Raw genomic sequence first — 17,827 nt, 5'->3', positions numbered from 1 at the left:
TCCACCCCACCCCAGTGTATGACCATTATAAGCTCAAACTGGTTTTTTCTGGGTGAATGTTGAATCTATGCCGTGGGATGCTGATCCTCAAACCTATCTCTTGGTGGACTTCTCAGACCCCCATCTCAGGCCCAACTTCTCTTTTGCCATTGCCTAACAAAACTGTGAATGCCCCAGCTCTGACCCCTGCTAAGACCCATAAGGGCAGACATGACCTTTGTGGGGCAGCCTAAGTCTCACCCCCTCATGGGGGGCTCTCGATGCTCCCTAATGCTGACTTTCCATGCCAGGATTCCTGGCATTAATACCAGGGATTCAGTTATAAGGATGGCTTGGGATTCATAGAAACATTTTAAATTTTTAGCCAGTACTACAAATTTGGATTTATCATATGTCTAACAGCAATAATTAAACTACCTTTTTGTAAAGGCATAATAAAAGTTAGCCTCTAGGTGGTTCTTCATTGCCTCAAGCCTTTTATGCTTCCCTAACTCTACAGTAGTTCCAAAAACCTTTCCTAGTTGACGATAATGTGATTATTATGAACATTGTAATACTTCTTTAAAATATCTTTTTAACTAAAAAATATCTTAGCACTGATATATTTCTTTACATCCTCACAGATATGAAAGGTTCCCTTTAATAATTTTGCTTGTCTCAAAAATTGAGAGAATCTTTAGTAATAACCTTTAGTACTTTGATTGCTCAGCAAAAGATATATTTAGATCTAGTGAGCACATAGCCAACCTAGTTAGAAAAAAAATGTTGGCAATATGAAATGGTTATTTCCTCCCTGTGGGTGCAAAAGTAATAAACATACAGTTGTAATCAATATCAACACTGAGACTTCATTGACAAGGGCAAAAACTCAGGAAAAGAAATTACAATGAGCCAATATATTTATATTGAAAACTCTGATGTCCCAAACCTGTATTCAGGAAATCCATAATGAAATCATTAAATTCAAATACATGTATTTATGGCTAAGAAATTTATGCTTAAATGATTGAAAGAGTTTTCAGTCTCATCTAGGATTCCTAATGATATGTGAGAAAGCCATTTTATGTTGACACATCTTTTGTACAAAGACTAGATTATGCTCTTCGAGTTAAATTTAAGTTGACCCACCAATAGACGAAAAAAGCCTACACAGAACTCCTGAGTTCCCAGCTGTAGTCTGCCTTTAGGTAAGCTGCTCCTGGCACATGTGATCTGGATGTCAAATCAGAGGTCAACAAGATGCCCGAGAAATCATTGGGCTATCTTTTGAGATAGGGAAAGAGCTTTCATTGTGTCAGTAGAGAGAAGTGTCAGAGGAGGCCACTGTAAATAGTTGATTTGAATTTACTGGCTTCATAGACTCGTTCTTTTAAAATTTCTGCTTGACATTTTCAGGCAGTTTATGTTTCTGCTTTCTTCCTATGGTTATACATACTTTTGCACCATTTATAAGTATTTCTGCTCCACAAATCTCTGTGTCTGCATAGGTTCTCACTTACTACAGACAGTTCACCTATCTGAGATACTGACATGTGTAAACACATTGGTTTTCTGCACAATTTAATTGTTTAAATTATACATTCTGACACATAGTAATTTTATGCAACAAAGTCCCAAAGAGAATAATTAATATTAAAACATGAAAATAATGTATTTTCAACAAAACATTCTCATTTGACTTTACAATGCATATCCAACACTGCTTTCTAGTAAGAGAAAAATGTTTCTTTATGAACTATGCAAATCTTAGTCTGTCTTTCTTTCAAGAAGAAGAGTACAGCTTTCTATTTCTATGACTAAATCATCTTTTTCTGTTTTGTGATTAAGGTTATTGCTCATATGAATGGCTCTGATAGAAGAGCATCACTACAGTACATTTTTCTGAATAGGTACAGTGTAAGTGTTTATTATCACATTTTTATACCCATGTTTCTCAGACAGAATGATATTGTAGGACATTGAGTCCTTATGAGACAGTAAGTAAGTAGTGGCAATAGAAAATAGCTATTAGCTAAGTTATATGCTATTAAAAATATCTGTAGCTAAGCTGGAGTTCTGCTTGTTGGCAAGTACCCAATGCCAATCTTCTGATCCTCTACCTTAATCCTCTGTTCCACTGTAGGGTGACAGCAGGGGGACCCTTGTCTGCAGAGATAACCATGCTGACTTCTGGCAAGCTGGCATGACCAGCTGGAAAAAAGGCTGTGCAGAGCCAAACAGCCTGGAGACTCCACCTTTACCTCTTCAACTGGATCCTGGTCCAGTTGGGCCTGAGCCCAGCACCAGCAGCTACTGCAATGCCAACACCAGCCTAGACCACCACCCCAATGCAAACGCAGTGTATGAGACCAACCCAACCGTGTCCATTTCCATCTGAGAAGTTGATGCAATTCTTTAGTCTGCTGCAAGAGCTCTTGCAGCTCCTAAGGGGAAAAATGTCTTGAGCAGCACGATGGATCGGCTCTGGTTCAAGCTGCAGTGTGGACTACAACTCTCTCCTTCTGGGACAATACATGCTGATCCAAAAGTAGCCTCAGTGCCAAAACCTGCTCTGTCCTGCCCACGTCCCTCTTTGCATCCATGTAAATGCTGATATTGAATTAGTTGTTGAAACAAAGTTGCCTATTTTCTCAGCTAACCAGGTTTGCAGTCCTACTCAGTCTCCTGACAGTGTCTAAGAGTCATTTTGCATTGTAAATCTGCATGTAACCATGCACTATATATTTTAGCAAATAATTCCTTTGAAAAGATATGAGTTTTCATGTTTCACATGAGATAGATCATGAATGGATGGGAGAAAAAACAAAAACCTTTTTAGCTTTACCATTACAACATGTCTGTATGTGAATAATTCAACATGCTTTTAAGAAAATAATAACATTCTTCTTTTTCTGCACTACACCACCATCTTTATTATTTCATGGTCAGCATTACAATAACTTTTTGGGAAACTGAGAAGTAAAATCATAGGCCATAAAGCTGCTTTTGGATAGGATAGCCTGAAAAACAAACTGTTCCAGATATTACTCTGAGAGTTTATCACTGGGAGACATATATCCATGTATTCATCATGCAGCAGTGGTGACAGCTGATATTCTTTTAAGACAAGAAATTCTTCAGAGTGTGTCTCCACTCCCTGACAGTACACAGAGGTTTTTGTAAACAGGACATACCGCAGAATCCCTCCTCCACACTACACAGACAACTTGTACTATTCATCCAAGCCAAACAGGACAAATGTTTTTTTTTTTTCCATGAATAGAGTCCGTATTCAAAAATCTTTCTGTATAAATTCACCTAGTTATGAAAATTCACCTAGTTATTGCAGTCTAGCAAACACCTCTTTCATAAAGTCCCTTTATAAGTCTTGGCTAAAATTATGTAATAATGAGTTTAGGACCAGCAGCTAAAAGGACTAACTTTAACAATGAGGTCAGTAAGAGGGAGAAGATGATGACGTATGGTTTGGTGGCTCAAATCCAGTCCAAATAGTCAGTAAAGCAAAGTAAATAGTTCTAGTCTGGCTTTGGTCTGCTCTTCCTTTGGTCTGCACCTGTTGAAAGACTTATTGATGTACAGTATATGAAATTATTACATCCTGTGTGCATTATTAAAATGCTCAGCACTCACAAGAAGTCACAAGATAGATTGCAACATTTTAATCTGTTTATTAAGAAACTAACCACCTATTCTTGTCACAGGAGATATTTAGGATTTGTTTTGACTGTGCAGGTTGCGCAAAAATACTGTCTTAAATAATAAAAAGCAAGAAGTATATCTCTAAATATTATGACAGAATTATACAGAAAAAAACCCCAAAATTTACATGTATTGAACTATAGCCCTATTGTACTTCAAGTTCCTAAAGAGAGAAAGAGAGGTTATGGAAAGAGAACTAATGCTCCTACTGAGTTTTGCTGAATTTCATATCTCTTAACTGCTATAGCCAAATCATTCAGTTCAAAGCCCTTAAGAAAACTTATGGAAGCTGCTATTTTGAAGTAGTCTTTCCTGAAAATATAATAAATAATCTGAACAAATATACAGTTGCTATTAAAACTTCAAGTCTCATTTTTTAAGTACTTAGAGCATTGCCGTTTCCATTGAGTAGTTAAGAACTACTCTATTCAGTAACTAGTCCATTCAGTAATTCAGAACTTTCCTTTCCTAAACACAGTGATGCTCACTGGCAGGTAACATCATCAGGGCACCATGGAAGAAAAAGGAATTAATTTCAAGTAGGGCTAAAATTCCAGATAGGTAGCCATAGTCAGAGATTATTTTGCATCCTAAAAATAAATTAGAAGAGTTGATTTCCTTCTGAAATATCTCTTGGAACACTCCAATAAAGCTGTGGATACACCTTTGGCTATACCTAAATACGCTCTATCATGCAGTGAAATAAACATACGCCAGAAGTACTGCTCTTGCAGTAGTCTGTACTGAAAGAGCATTATTGTTTCCTGCACAGTTCTTCTTCCACTAACATCATAATTTGGGTGTATCTCTCTGATTATGCAAAGTGATTGCAAGGCTTCAGACATAGAGAAGAATGTAGGTATTTCTCAAAGTCTATTGAAAAGTCCAATTTTACAAAGAAATGCTGAAAGGTCACTATCTCTGTCTTCTCCGTGTGTTCTGATTGATGCCTGCCATGACAGGACTACTAACTTCACATCACCAGACATTCTTTTTTAAGTGAGAAAGTGTGGAGAGTACACTTTGAAATGTTCAGGTTTAATTTTCATAAACAGTGAAAAAAGTGATTTTTAAAGAAAATAACAAGTTTAAGGTTATATTTGAAGTTATTGCCTACATTTAAGGACTGTGGTCCTTCCCACTAAATTCAGTGCTGGGAGCTAGTAGCTGCCTGTGTATTCCTGTGATTAATGTCTCATAACTAATAAAATGGGCCTTGAGGGGCCCCCTTGAGGGGCCCCCTTGAGGAGCCCCCTTGAGGAGCCCCCTTGAGGGGCCACTTAAATTTTCAGCAACTAAGATGACCTGGATACTGGAGAAATGTCAAGATATTTGCAATGCAATTCCCTGTATCACTAACTGTATTACACATAAGGTTAGGCAGGAACTATTCTCCTTAAGAGTCTGTTATAAAAGAGAAAAACTCTTCAATATCTCTCAGTAAATCATTCCCTGTAGGCTACAACTGTAACTTTAATGTATAGCAGAGTTGCTGGGCTGTTTCCCTCCACATTACAATTGACTAAACACTGCATAATTCCTGCGTAAAAGGTGACCCATCTCTTGCCTTCCATGCTGTACCAAAGAGTTTGGCTAAGTTATATTTAGGTATTATGAAGCAGGGACCACAGATGCAGTACCAGCTCACTACTTAGTTTGACATTTATTAACAAGAAAATGCACTTCATGTCTTCAATCTCTAGCTACAGACATGTTTATCTTGAATACAATTTCATAAGACATTGTTGTGAATTATCAGTGTTTTTCAAGACTACTGTATTCCTTAAGGGAGCTGCTTTTTTACTCACTAAACAGCAATTTTGTCCTTGTCAGTATTAAATGCAAAAGTAACTGAAGATTTCAGTTGTTCCAAGATGCATGAAATGGAGCCATTACATGATTCTCTACCTGACCAGACAAGAGAGAACAAGGAGAAAACACAGTTATTCGTAGTTTATATTTAATCTTAAAATCTTTAGGTTCAGCTCTTTCTATTCACAGTTTGCTACACTACCTGGCACCACAGACATGGTTGAAACAAAGATTTCTAGGTATAGTGAATTTTAGTATTGAATAGGTCCTTTTTCCTAGTATGGTTTGCCTCCAATACCTCACTGAATAGGAAGCTTCAGAGGTAGCAATACAAAAAAAACCCCAAAAAACTTTTGTCCAAGTTTTGTTGAGATTCATAATAAATTACAAAATAAGTCATGTCTAAGTGGAACTGGTCCACATTACATTCTGTGGGTCATCCCTGTGTCACCTAAATAGCTTTTCAGGATCCAGAAAATGAAATGCTTGGTTACAAAACTTTGCATGTTGTGAAATAAAGCCCACTATTGGGACAATTCCAATGGAAAGATAAGAATGAAATTGGCTACACAGTATTTAACCTCTAAGTGAGACTGATCATCACAATGAGTTTTGAATCACTGTTGATTCTGACAAACAAGATATGACCCCAGCAAAAAAAATTCCTGTGATAGAAGAGCAGAACAAGCCCATTCAGACACTTCACCACCAAAGTAAATCAATCAAAAGTTGAACAACTGAAAAATTCAGAAGCTACAATGGATCTGCAGCCATGCAGCAGTCGCAAAAGTATCAGCCCTCCTGATACAAAGGAATTATATTTACTCCTGATACAAAGGAATTATATTTACATCTAATTCTTACAACCAAACACTCTATCAGCCTCCAGAGACAAACATTACCACTGAGGCGATATGGGTCTTGGAAGATCATTTTTGATTCACAAAGCCATCACTCTCTGAGTACAAAGATCTCCAAAATGAACTGTCACTGCACTAAATCTCATTAGTTCACTACACGAGAATGGAAAACAGACCCCTCTGAACAACTCACAAAGTCTGATAAATCTAAAGCTATCTGATCTGGCAAGATATCTTACAATAGCTTTTTAGCTTTGAATCTCTTTCATTTGCACTGGTGGGCTGAAAATGACTAGGAAGAATGCGTGGATGAGGCCTCACACAGATGTGGCCCACAGGCCCTGAGGGACTTCAACTATCCTAATGCATACTAAAAAGAGAATACAAGCAGTACTTAAGCAATCCACATGGTCCATGAAGGACATTAATGTCCAATTCCTGAGCCATCTGTAAAGAAACAAGCCATGACTGGTGCAGGACTGGATCTCATATTCAGAATCAGGGAGGATCTCATTGGGAATGGGGAGGCTGAAGGCAGCCTTGGCTGCAGAGACCTTGACATGGTGGGGTTCGGAACCAGGAGACGAGAGAAGGAACTATACAAAAGTAAATCACAGCCCTGAACTGCAGCAGAGCAGAATTTGACCTCTTAAAAAATATCCTTGGAAGGGTGAAACAGGGTGACACCGCGGAGGCAATAGAAGTCCAGGAAATCGGGTCAATATTCAAGGATCATAATGTCCAAGCTCAAGAATAAGCTCTCCCAAAGAGGAGGTGTCCAGGCAGAAATGTCAGAAACTCTATGTGATATGCTCCAGACAGAAGTGTCAGAAACCCTGTATGATATTCTCCAGGTCCATGAAGAAAGAGAAGGTGATAAGGAGTAGTCAGCATGGATTTACCAAGGAGGAATCTTGCTTGACCCCTCCATCTTATGAGGAAGGCCTGGAGCAGCCAGGGCTTGCGGAAGTCTTTTATCAATGTGTTTATACACCCAGACAGGATACAAAGTGGATGGGCTCTACCCGGTGGCGCCCCAAGACAGGACAAAGGCGATGGGCACAAACTGAAAGACAAGAAGTTCTGTAGAACAATTGAGAAACCCATTTCTACTGAGAGGTGACTGAGCACTGAGACAGGTTGCCTGGGGACACGATGGAGAGTTCTTCCTTCTTGGAGAGTTTCAAAAGTCATCTGGTCATCATCCTGGAGTGAGCAATTCTAGGTCCATCTGGGTCAACAGTCCTGCTCAGCTCAAGCAAGTTGGACCAGATGAGCTCCAAAATTGTCCTTTAATCTTAGCCCTTCTGAGTTTATGCACATATGTGAGTCTAAGAAAGGGGCTTCTGCACATGTTTCAATAAAGATAATAGGTAGGAATATATTGGATTCTGATGAAATTACTTTATTTTTTTGCAGGTTGGGTGTTCCAATTGAGGGTGTGCAGATGACCATTGATACTTTTTCCAAGTACATTACTATCTTCATGCTCTTGTGTTCCTGCATATTAATCCTCTACATGGCTTTTGCTGGCTAACTCCGTGCTCAAGGGTAAATATGTAGTGAGATGGGGTGAACACAAATTAGGTATGTAGAACATGTGAGCATCAGGACACTCTTCTACTGTAAGCACAAAAAAGCAATGACACTTCCACAAGTAAAGAATATTTGAAAATTATTGTATCCCTACAAGGTAATTTTAAAATTGGTTTCTGTTTACAGTGGATCAATGGATCACCCATAAAGCAAAGAAGCAGGCAATTTAAAACAGGATGCAAAAAAAATCTTTTAAAGTTTTATGTGACTGGAAGTAAAATTTAAAACCTTTCAGGTGACAACTCTCAGCTGGAGAAAAGCACACATCTCTTCTGTTTTCAAGATCATATATATTTATAAGCAAAACAGAAGAAGCATTATTAGACTGTCTGATGATGTAGGAGATTGACCATCATGGAGGCAGCAGAGCATTCTTTTGGTGACTTTTTGCTGTGCTAGTGAAAAATACCTTTGCCTAAGGCTGGAAATTAAGCCACCCAAACACAGAAAAGGGGTAGAAAGGGGAGAGGGACCTTTTGTCCTTTGTGTGATACAGATTCTCTTACCTCACTTCCTATGAATACTGGAAGTGCTGGTTCAGAATGGCACCTCTTTCCTTTATCATTCTCATATTTATAAGTAGCTTTTGGAACTCCTTTGCTGTAGCTTTCAATGCTATTAAACAAAATTTTTATCGTTATTTTCTTATAATAGTCTGTCTGGAAAAGTGACTTGCATTTCAGTTTTTTGGGTATGCGGCCTCGATTATGTTATAGGATATTCTGTTCAAATTATAGTGGGCAACACAAGACATCTAGACCCTTCTTTAAAATAACCTCAATTAATAATCATTTCACTATTTTTTCATCAGCTACACATCCAGCCCAGCTAAACCAGTGACTTGAATATGGAATAACAAGTACCTAGAAGAAACTTTATTGAGAAATTAATTTGCAAATAATAATTTGCAAATTAAGATCCATCTATAAAATTTTTCTTAAGGAAATAGTTCTAATAATGACATATATTATAAAAGTTATAAACAATCCCTGGGAAATAAGAAATAGAGGCTGAATGTCACAGTAGAAGTTATTTTCTGGAAATATGTGATACTCACTAAGTACACTGCAACTGCAGGAATAATATTAAAATCAAATATATGTTCATCAGCCCTCACTAATACTTCATGTGCAGACATATTCTCCTAATCCAGAACCACACGGTGCTAGTGTGAAAATGACAGGCAAAATCTCTTTTCTTCCATTTCTTTTGAACTGTAGGACTTCACTGGTAAATGTTTGGGTGAGCAATTTGTGGAGTTTACAGTGTGAGTCCTTATAATTAAAATGATTTTGTGATACTGCTGACAGCATCATATCTGTTCTTTGTCAAAGAGATTCCCTTAATTTCTGAAATAAATAGATTAATAAAGTTGTTAGATTCAAGTTCATGTCAGAGAAGTTATTTATCTGTCCTGAAATGCGTGACTATATATTCTAGTAATTTAATTCCACAGCCCCATTAATTTTATTGCAGCCAATTATATATTGTACCTCATGGAGGTGGGTTCCTTCAGATAACCCTTTATGACCTTAATGGACTAACTCTTCCCTGAGAATTAATTTCCAAAATTAAGTTGATGCAGAAAAAGAGTCCTCTCTGCTGTAATGGGGGTAAAGTAGTCAATCATGCAGGCTGAAGCCTAAATTATGTAGGGAAAGAAGAATTAAAGCTGTTTTGCTTGGGGTTTTTTTCAGATTTTTTAAAATGTTCTATATTTCTGAATTACTGACTAATGTTAACCAGCAAGTGATTTAGCAATCTACAATGATTGATGATTTTTAACAGATCTTCTTGATAACAGACAGAAATCATTTTTAGTATGTGTCATGGTTTGACACTGGCACAATGCCAGTGCCCCCATGAAAATACCTTCTCCCTGGTTTCTGCTGTGAGATGTGACCAGGAATAAGCAAAGCAGGCTCCTACTTAGGGAAAAAAGAACCAGAACTTTATTAACTACTCTACAACTACAGATAAAATAAAACACACACATAGGGAAAATGAAAACTTCACAAATGCATTTCCTCCTCCCCCCACCAAATTTCCAACACAATACATTTGTTTCTCAAATCACCAACTCTCGGTCCAGCACCACCCTTCAAACAATCAATCCTCAGTTCATCAAGAGGAGAGGAGTCCTTCTTGTGCCATGGGCTTCCCCTGGAAACACAGTCGAAGCCTCGTGTGTTTCCGTGTCACTTGTGGCACCGCCCGGAGAACATCTGCCGTGGTGACTTCTTCCTTTCCATGTCCAGTGCTCTCACCACTGAACATGGACCAGAGCTGCTTCTAGGGTTGTCTTTTAAGGATGCTCTGTCCCGATCCAAAAAAAGGCACAGTCTCTCCTTTGGGACACCTGTCCCCCCCATATTTTTCACCCCCTGGGGCCGAGGGGCATCAACACTGAACCCTCTTGGTTCTGAGGCCATTGCCTCCCCCTAGAATGCAGTCTCTGTGTCACAAGGAACTTGGGTCTGTCCATCTCTCTTCTGGGACACTTGTCCCCACAATCCCTCCTTTGGGACACCTGTCCCCCCCATATTTCCACCCCCTGGGGCCGAGGGGCATCAACACTGAACCCTCTTGGTTCCGAGGCCGGCATCTCTCTTTTGGGACACCTGTCCCCACAATCTCTCCTTTGGGACAGCTGTCCCCCCCATATTTTTCACCCCCTGGGGCCGAGGGGCATCAACACTGAACCCTCTTGGTTCCGAGGCCGGCATCTCTCTTTTGGGACACCTGTCCCCACAATCTCTCCTTTGGGACAGCTGTCCCCCCCATATTTTTCACCCCCTGGGGCCGAGGGGCATCAACACTGAACCCTCTTGGTTCCGAGGCCGTCATCTCTCTTTTGGGACACCTGTCCCCACAATCTCTCCTTTGGGACAGCTGTCCCCCCCATATTTTTCCACCCCCTGGGGCCGAGGGGCATCAACCCTGAACCCTCTTGGTTCTGTCCATGGCTATACAAAAAGAGTCCAGCAAAAGCCACTCCATCATCTCTTCCCACTAGGATTCTTCTCTATTCTTCTACTATCTCTCACTCGCCCAGACCTCTCTCACACTGGCCCATTTTCTTCCTCATCTTCCACTCTATCTTCTAGGAAAGGTCAATGTTCTGTGAAGTTCTCATTTTCCAAAAAGGGGTTAAAAGCTCCTACAAGCGGCCGGCTGAACCCCCCCCTCTTCTCCGTCCCAGCCGTGCTGCCGGCACAGGCCCATGTTTATCAAGCTTCAAGGTTACAGTCTCAGGCAGCGGCTCTCTCTCTCTCTCTCTCTCTCTCTGTCTCTCAGGGGGGGCTGCCCGATGGCTCCCGGTGTCTCTCTCTCTCTTTCTCTCTTCCACCCTTCCACCCTGGGGCTCAGGCCTACCTCTCTCGGCCACATGGCTTTCCCCTCCCCCTGCCCAGCCAGCAGCTGGGCCGGGGGAGAGACCCGAACTCTTTCCCGCTGGAAACCCAAGAGGACCCTCCCAGGGGAGAGCCCTGCTTTTAACCCCGTGTTCTCAGAGGCGTGTCCATATCCCAATGGCCAGGTTAAATGCCAATATTAAAGTCTGAATATCCATTGGCCAAAAACACAGCATCCCAAAAAACACATTTCCTGTCAAACCACCACAGTATGTTACAGATTATTAAGAATGGAGCTTAAAAATATTGACATCAATTTTATTGTTAAAGTTATGAAGAACTATACACCTACATAAAAAAACATTCATCCACATTTCTTTTCCATTCATCTAGTATAATTTAGTACTAAATAAAATCTCAGGAAAATGTATTAAATTATTTCCTGCGCATGTACAACAACAAGAATTTATGAATCCTTCAACTCAGGTCATACCTATTATTTTCAATGTAAGACTGCAGAAGTAATTAGCCTTTATTATGATCAATTCAGATTAATTCTTTTGAAACTTTTAAGATAATTCATCCACATATCAGTATATATGTAAATAAAAGTCAGATGAATCAACAAATCAAATGAGTAAGATATGAGTGACAGCAATTCTGGCAAATTTCAATCAGTTCTTGATTTCAGTCAAGAGCTGATTGAAATCAAGTAATCTCTCTGCCTCTGTCGCCATCATGTTCATTACAGTATTTGGTTATTTGGATTTTTTTCTGCTATGCTTTATAATATAGCATTTAAATATTTTCTGTGACACAGAGTCATCACATTTTCTTTGGGAGATTTTATTCTACTCTTAATTGAATTTAAGTAGGTGTATTTGAGATAAGCAATGGTACTTTTGGAGAGCTGCAGATGTGGTGGCTTGGATCCAGCATCCTTTGAAGTCAATGGAAACACTTCAACTCTGATTTAATGGGTCTTGGATTTAATCCAAAGTGCACTTTGACTTAATTGGACTATTCCTGGGAGTAAGTGCAGTGTCTGCTTGAGAACTCATATACAATGAAAGTTTGTGAGATCTAATCCTTTGAAGTGAGCATCTGAGAGGCAAGAAGAGTCACTGTCATGGTAAAAATTGTTAAAAACCAAAAGAAATAAGAACTGTGAAAATTTTGCAAAAGTGAAAATAACTTTGTATAAATGTAGCAGAACAACACAGAAAGAATGTGCTTTTTCACAAGCTAGTACAAGCTGAACTCCCAAGGGATTGAGAAAATAGATGCAGAACTTGGTTGTATGACATTGTAGGTAACGACAGTAATTGATCTTATCATCAGGGTACATGAAATACTGAAAACATGCCTTCATATAATCTCAATCATAGTATGTTAGACACTATTAATCTGAAGGTGTCTCTACAAAACTATGGCACAATGCTTTTCCCATTTCCCTATCCACTGCAAATGAAATACCCTCAAAGGGATTCATTATGAGCCATCTCCATTAAGTCTTGAAACAAAAGACTTTTAGATAGTTTGGCAATCCCTGTACTAATTTCATCTCTCATCTATCTATCTATCTATCTATCTATCTATCTATCTATCTATCCATCCATCATCTATTTATGTATGTATATCCATTTTTTTAGTTTTGAAACAAGAGTTTTCTGCCCTCAAATCTTGATTTCACAAAAAACACCCCAAACCAAAGCAAAAAACAACAACAGCAAATCAAAACAACCAACCAACCAACCAAACAGACCAAGAAAAACCCCAAAAACCAATCCCAAAAAAAACCCCACCACCAAAAATCCCCCCAAAACTACAAAACCACAAAAATAACCAAAAAACACCAAAGCAACCAACCAAAATCCCCCAACAAGACTCTAAGGTGTTGATAATTAGTAAGATAATCAGAGTGTACTATTTTCTCCTTCAGGGTATCACGTGTATTAATCAGTGTTTCTAAACAAGGAAGTCCAGTTTCCATCTACAGTTGTTGAGAGCTAGTACTGAAGACAGTGCACACTTCATTGCAACAAGAGCTTGGCCTGGCTGAGAGCTGGTGCCAGACAGCTCTGTTCCCTGGTGTGACCCTCATGTGCAGTCGTGTGCTGTCCAGCTGTTCTGCCCAAGTGACTCAGTCACTTCTGCTCAATTCTGTGCTGCTGCTGGCTCACCACGAGAGGGGCTGCTGTCACACACCAGCCATACAGATGTGGAAATTGTAGCCAATCATGAACCTTCAAAAACCTACTGCAGAACAAAACCTTGCTGTATTGGGTTTGCATGGCAAGGTTTTGGTAGCAGGGGGGCTTACAGTGCTGCTTCCATCAGAAGCTGGTAGGAACTTCCCCCATGTCTGACACAGCCAATCCCTGTCACCTCCAAGACAGACCCAATACCAGCCAAGGCTGAGGCCACAGTGGTAGCACCTCCAGAATAGCATATTCAAGAAGGAAAACAGGTACTATACAGGAGTATTTGCAGCCAGGGAACAGAGGAGTGAGAATATGTGAAAGTAGGAGCCCTGCAAACACCAAGAGCAGTGAAGAACAGGCAGGAGGTCCTCCAGGTGCTGGACCAGATGTTCCCCTGCAGACTATGTTGAAGATCATGGCATCATCTAGGCAGCTGTGCACTTGCAGCCTATGGTGGTGCAAAGTGGAGCAGAGATCCATCTGCAGCCCGCAGATGACCCCATCTGCTGGAGAAGGCGTACATCTGAAGGAGGTTTTGAGCCTGCAGGCAGTTTATGGGGAAGCAGGCTTCTGTCAGGATCTGTGAAACTGTGGAGAGGAGCTTGCACTGGTGCAGGTTTAGTGGCAGGACTTGTGACCTCACAGGGTCACATGCTAGAACAGTCTGTTTCTGAAGGACTGCATCTAATGGGAGGGACCCACACTGGAGCAGTTCATGAAGCACTGCAGCAGCCCAAGGGAACAACGAAAAGTTTGGAAAAGTTCATGTAGGCCTGCACTCTCTCTTACAGCATGGGCAGGACTCCATGCTGGAACAGAGTAAGGGTTGAAGACTACTGCCTCTGAGGAGGAAGAAGCAGAGACCATGTGTTATAGAGTGATAGCAGTCTCCATTCCCTGTCCTGTCCTAATCTCAGCTCTGGAGCCTTTCATTATATTTTTTCTCCCCTGCACAGTCAAAGAGATGAGTAGCTTTGGTGGCCACTTGGCTTTCGAACAGGGTCAACTCACCAAATTTGTACAACCCAGAGGTCTCTAGAAAGCCACCATTTAAAAGCCACCCTCCTTTGTGATGAACTTATAACACAACTGTACCAGGTTGGTATGTAAAAATCCGCTGCATGAGACACAGAGATGTCTTGGCTCCAGATATATTCAGCCAACGTCCCAGTAACTTACATGTGAACACATGAATTGCAACAAAAAAGCAGAATTAGCAATGCAAATGTGTGTGTTTGAGTGAAATGTGAGGTGGGCTGGGCTGGGGGGGGGAGGTTTCAGAAAGAGAAATTTCATCTGCTTGAATTGTAAAGAAAGAAATTCAGTTCAGAGCAAAATTACTCCTAATACAAGGTTTAAATTTTTTTCTATTTTTCTTCTTTTCCCCTGCCCAATTCCTTCTTCTATATAGTCTTTCTTTCCTTCAGTCTTTTAATGTTTCCAAATTTGAGAGGATCTCCCAATTCTCTTTACTAATGCTACTATATATAAGTATTTTTCACAGTCTGTTTGTGGCTTTCATTTATTTTACCTTGTCTATTCAGCAGTTTGGACTTTGGAAGAATTATGATAAAATAAATCACTGAAGAGGCATGTTAAGTTGTTGTTATCAAGTAACTGAGCTCTGTGCAGCTTTGAACCAAAGTAGTTAGGTTAGGAGAAATCTGCATGTGTTACCTACACAGCCAATCATTCCTGCAGCAGCCCCTGGTTCCAAATCTGATATACAAGCTGATAGTATTTGGTATGTTATGGGTACATTTCCTCCCATGTATGCAAATTCAGAAGGAAAACGTTTCTGACCAAAATGGAATTTACAGTATAACCTAACAATGTTTTTCCATCCCTTTTCAAGACATGCTTTTTTTACAAGTCATATAATTAAAAATTAATTCGTGTCCAGCCATCCTCTGCCAAAGATACCATTTATGTGTATTTCCAAGCAGTTACTATTTAGACATCTTAGCAAACAAAGGAATTAATGCTTATTGTCTCCACAGTTCTCTTATTCTTACAATTAAATAATTCCCTCCCTTCTTATGGTAATTAGTGCATATGCCCAGTCTTTCAGTTGATGGGTTTGTTGAGTCAGTGGTTGAGAGTCCGTGGTCATGATTTCCCCTTGACAGAGTTAACTTTTACCTTGTTGGAGCTGATTTCAGCACTTGCTGAGGTGGCTTCCCTTGTGGTGTGTAAGTTCTGCATTCTTTTGCATCTATTATCAGTGATCCATTCTTCCCCCCAAGCTTTGTTAATCTCCCCCTAAGTCTGGGATAACACCTGGACAATAGTGCCACCTTTATCTTATCTCAAATTCCAGGTGTGGTGGCTTGTTTTACAGTCCAAGCTCCAGGTATACATGGAAGCATATTTGGGGGGAGGGGGCGAGGGGTGCTTTTCTGGTCATTGGTGGTCACAGAGGGCATCTGCCCCATAAGTTGGGGTGATCTATGTTTGACCAGTGGTAGGTCTGTATGTGAGCAGCTGCTTCTTTACACAGTTTACAAAGTGGGAATTTTTGTCTAGATGAATTACCCAGGAGGTACTGACCAGATCTTGCCTCCACCAGGCCTGGAGATAGCACCATCCTGACACTCCCTCTGTGCTTACCGCATGGCAAAGTCCTTTTGTGGCCTTAACAGTATTTGGGAGAGGCAGCTGTGCTCTTTACATCCTTACAAGGCCCTGATACACAAAATAGGAGGTAATATGACAAGGGTTAAATGTAGGACAAAATCACTGAGCTCCTTAATACATACCTTTTAATGTATTAATATAATGTATTAATACAGTTATATGCATAACAGGCTGAGTGCTAGTACTGTTATCTCTATAGTTCTTTATGTGGCTAAAGAGTAGAATATTCTGTTAGATGGTTGCATAGCAACAACCAGCCATTTCAGTTTTCTACCCATAATTTACATGTTGACCTCACACACATTAAGAATGTTGCTATTAAAAATATCCCTTGGACAAGATTATTTAATTCCTCTGGAAACATTGCTTCCACTCTTATTATTCTTGCTATAGAAAGAGATGTATGAAATTGATGAAATTTTAACTTTGGGAATGTATAACATCCACATTCTCTTCTTTGCTTTAAAAGTATCACACGAAAAGTGAATACTATAGCTGTGGCCATAAAGCATACGGACAAAAAGTCTGATGAGGTCACCAGGCTCAAGCTCCTGGATATATCAGGCCAATAAACCCACCCAGACAGAGTACTTCAGTTATGGTACAGCACTGTGCTGTACCATAGCAAGTGGTATATGCACATACATGCATATACATATCTCAAGTGATTTGGTGACTTAAAAATGCAAGTTGGAAGGAGATAACAGGCAATATCAAGTGTCACAAATGCATGGCTGTGAGGGAACCTATTGGCAATGTCTGTCCCTACATAACCAGCAGCTAAGCTTCACTCAGATCTGTAAAGGGAGCAAAACTCCTTAAGATCTGTCACACTACACAGAAAGAAAGTCATTCCACAACTAGAGTGCCTCCACTCAAACCAGGCACACAACCATGTAGCTGTAAAAGCAAGGTGCCTGCAGTGTCATGAATTTCTTTTAGTTCTGTAGCAGGTATATGTCATTAATTTGCTATATGCAAATCTTCAAGTAGGCAACCTACAGAATTTATTTAAGTATGAAAGTTTAGTAAGAAAAGCACATGCAGGTTCTGCTTCTCTGGAGCAAGATTACTGCTTCTTTTTGGACCCTGATAAATATATTGCAGGGCCCATGCATAATCTAGAAAGAGAGCGATCTGGGGCATAGCCAGGTTCACCACAAAGGCACAAAAGAACACAGGTTTAATTCCACCACTTCCCCAGGGGCCATGATTTCTCTGTGGACATAGAGTAAACTAGCTCTTAAAATGCTAAATTGAGTGACTCAAAGGAATTCAATTATCAATTGAATTAAAATACAATTCAAGTATCTTGTCTTCTAATTAAACTTGTCTAATTTCTCTGTTTAATTTGACTAAGCTCTAGAATTCTGAGTTGTCACATGAAAGAGGACAGAAATAGCCCTCACAAGTCTTTTCTGGACCCAAGCATATTTGGCTGTAATAAACATTTGTACCAGTTTGTAATAAAATACTGTAATTTGATACAGTATGTCCATATATCATCAGCATCTAGTAATTCCTGATACTTAAGCTCTGATCTTGCAAATAGTTATGTCTATTAAGATAGTGCTGTAAATTTAGAAACACCAAGCTTATTTAATTAAATTATACTATCCATATGACTGATTACAGAATTGGCATGTAAGCAACAGAAAGCCAATAC

At 39.8% G+C, this 17,827-nt stretch overlaps 1 long non-coding RNA gene across 1 annotated transcript; it reads right to left on the bottom strand.

The window, feature by feature from the left end:
• Window positions 1-9,896: 9,896 nt before the first annotated feature.
• On the bottom strand, window positions 9,897-11,583 carry LOC139589481 (uncharacterized). Its single transcript, XR_011679028.1, has 2 exons — window positions 10,589-11,583; window positions 9,897-10,326 (listed from the first exon to the last, which is right to left on the bottom strand). It is a non-coding gene; the product is annotated as an uncharacterized lncRNA (long non-coding RNA).
• Window positions 11,584-17,827: the final 6,244 nt, after the last annotated feature.

The sequence above is a fragment of the Agelaius tricolor genome, unplaced genomic scaffold (assembly GCF_023055355.1).
Source record: "Agelaius tricolor isolate 1412-34295 unplaced genomic scaffold, bAgeTri1.0.p SCAF_4, whole genome shotgun sequence".
NCBI classification, from domain to species: domain Eukaryota; kingdom Metazoa; phylum Chordata; class Aves; order Passeriformes; family Icteridae; genus Agelaius; species Agelaius tricolor.
The sequence above is the reverse complement of the archived record's forward strand: the minus strand, read 5'-3'. Positions and strand labels throughout refer to the sequence as shown.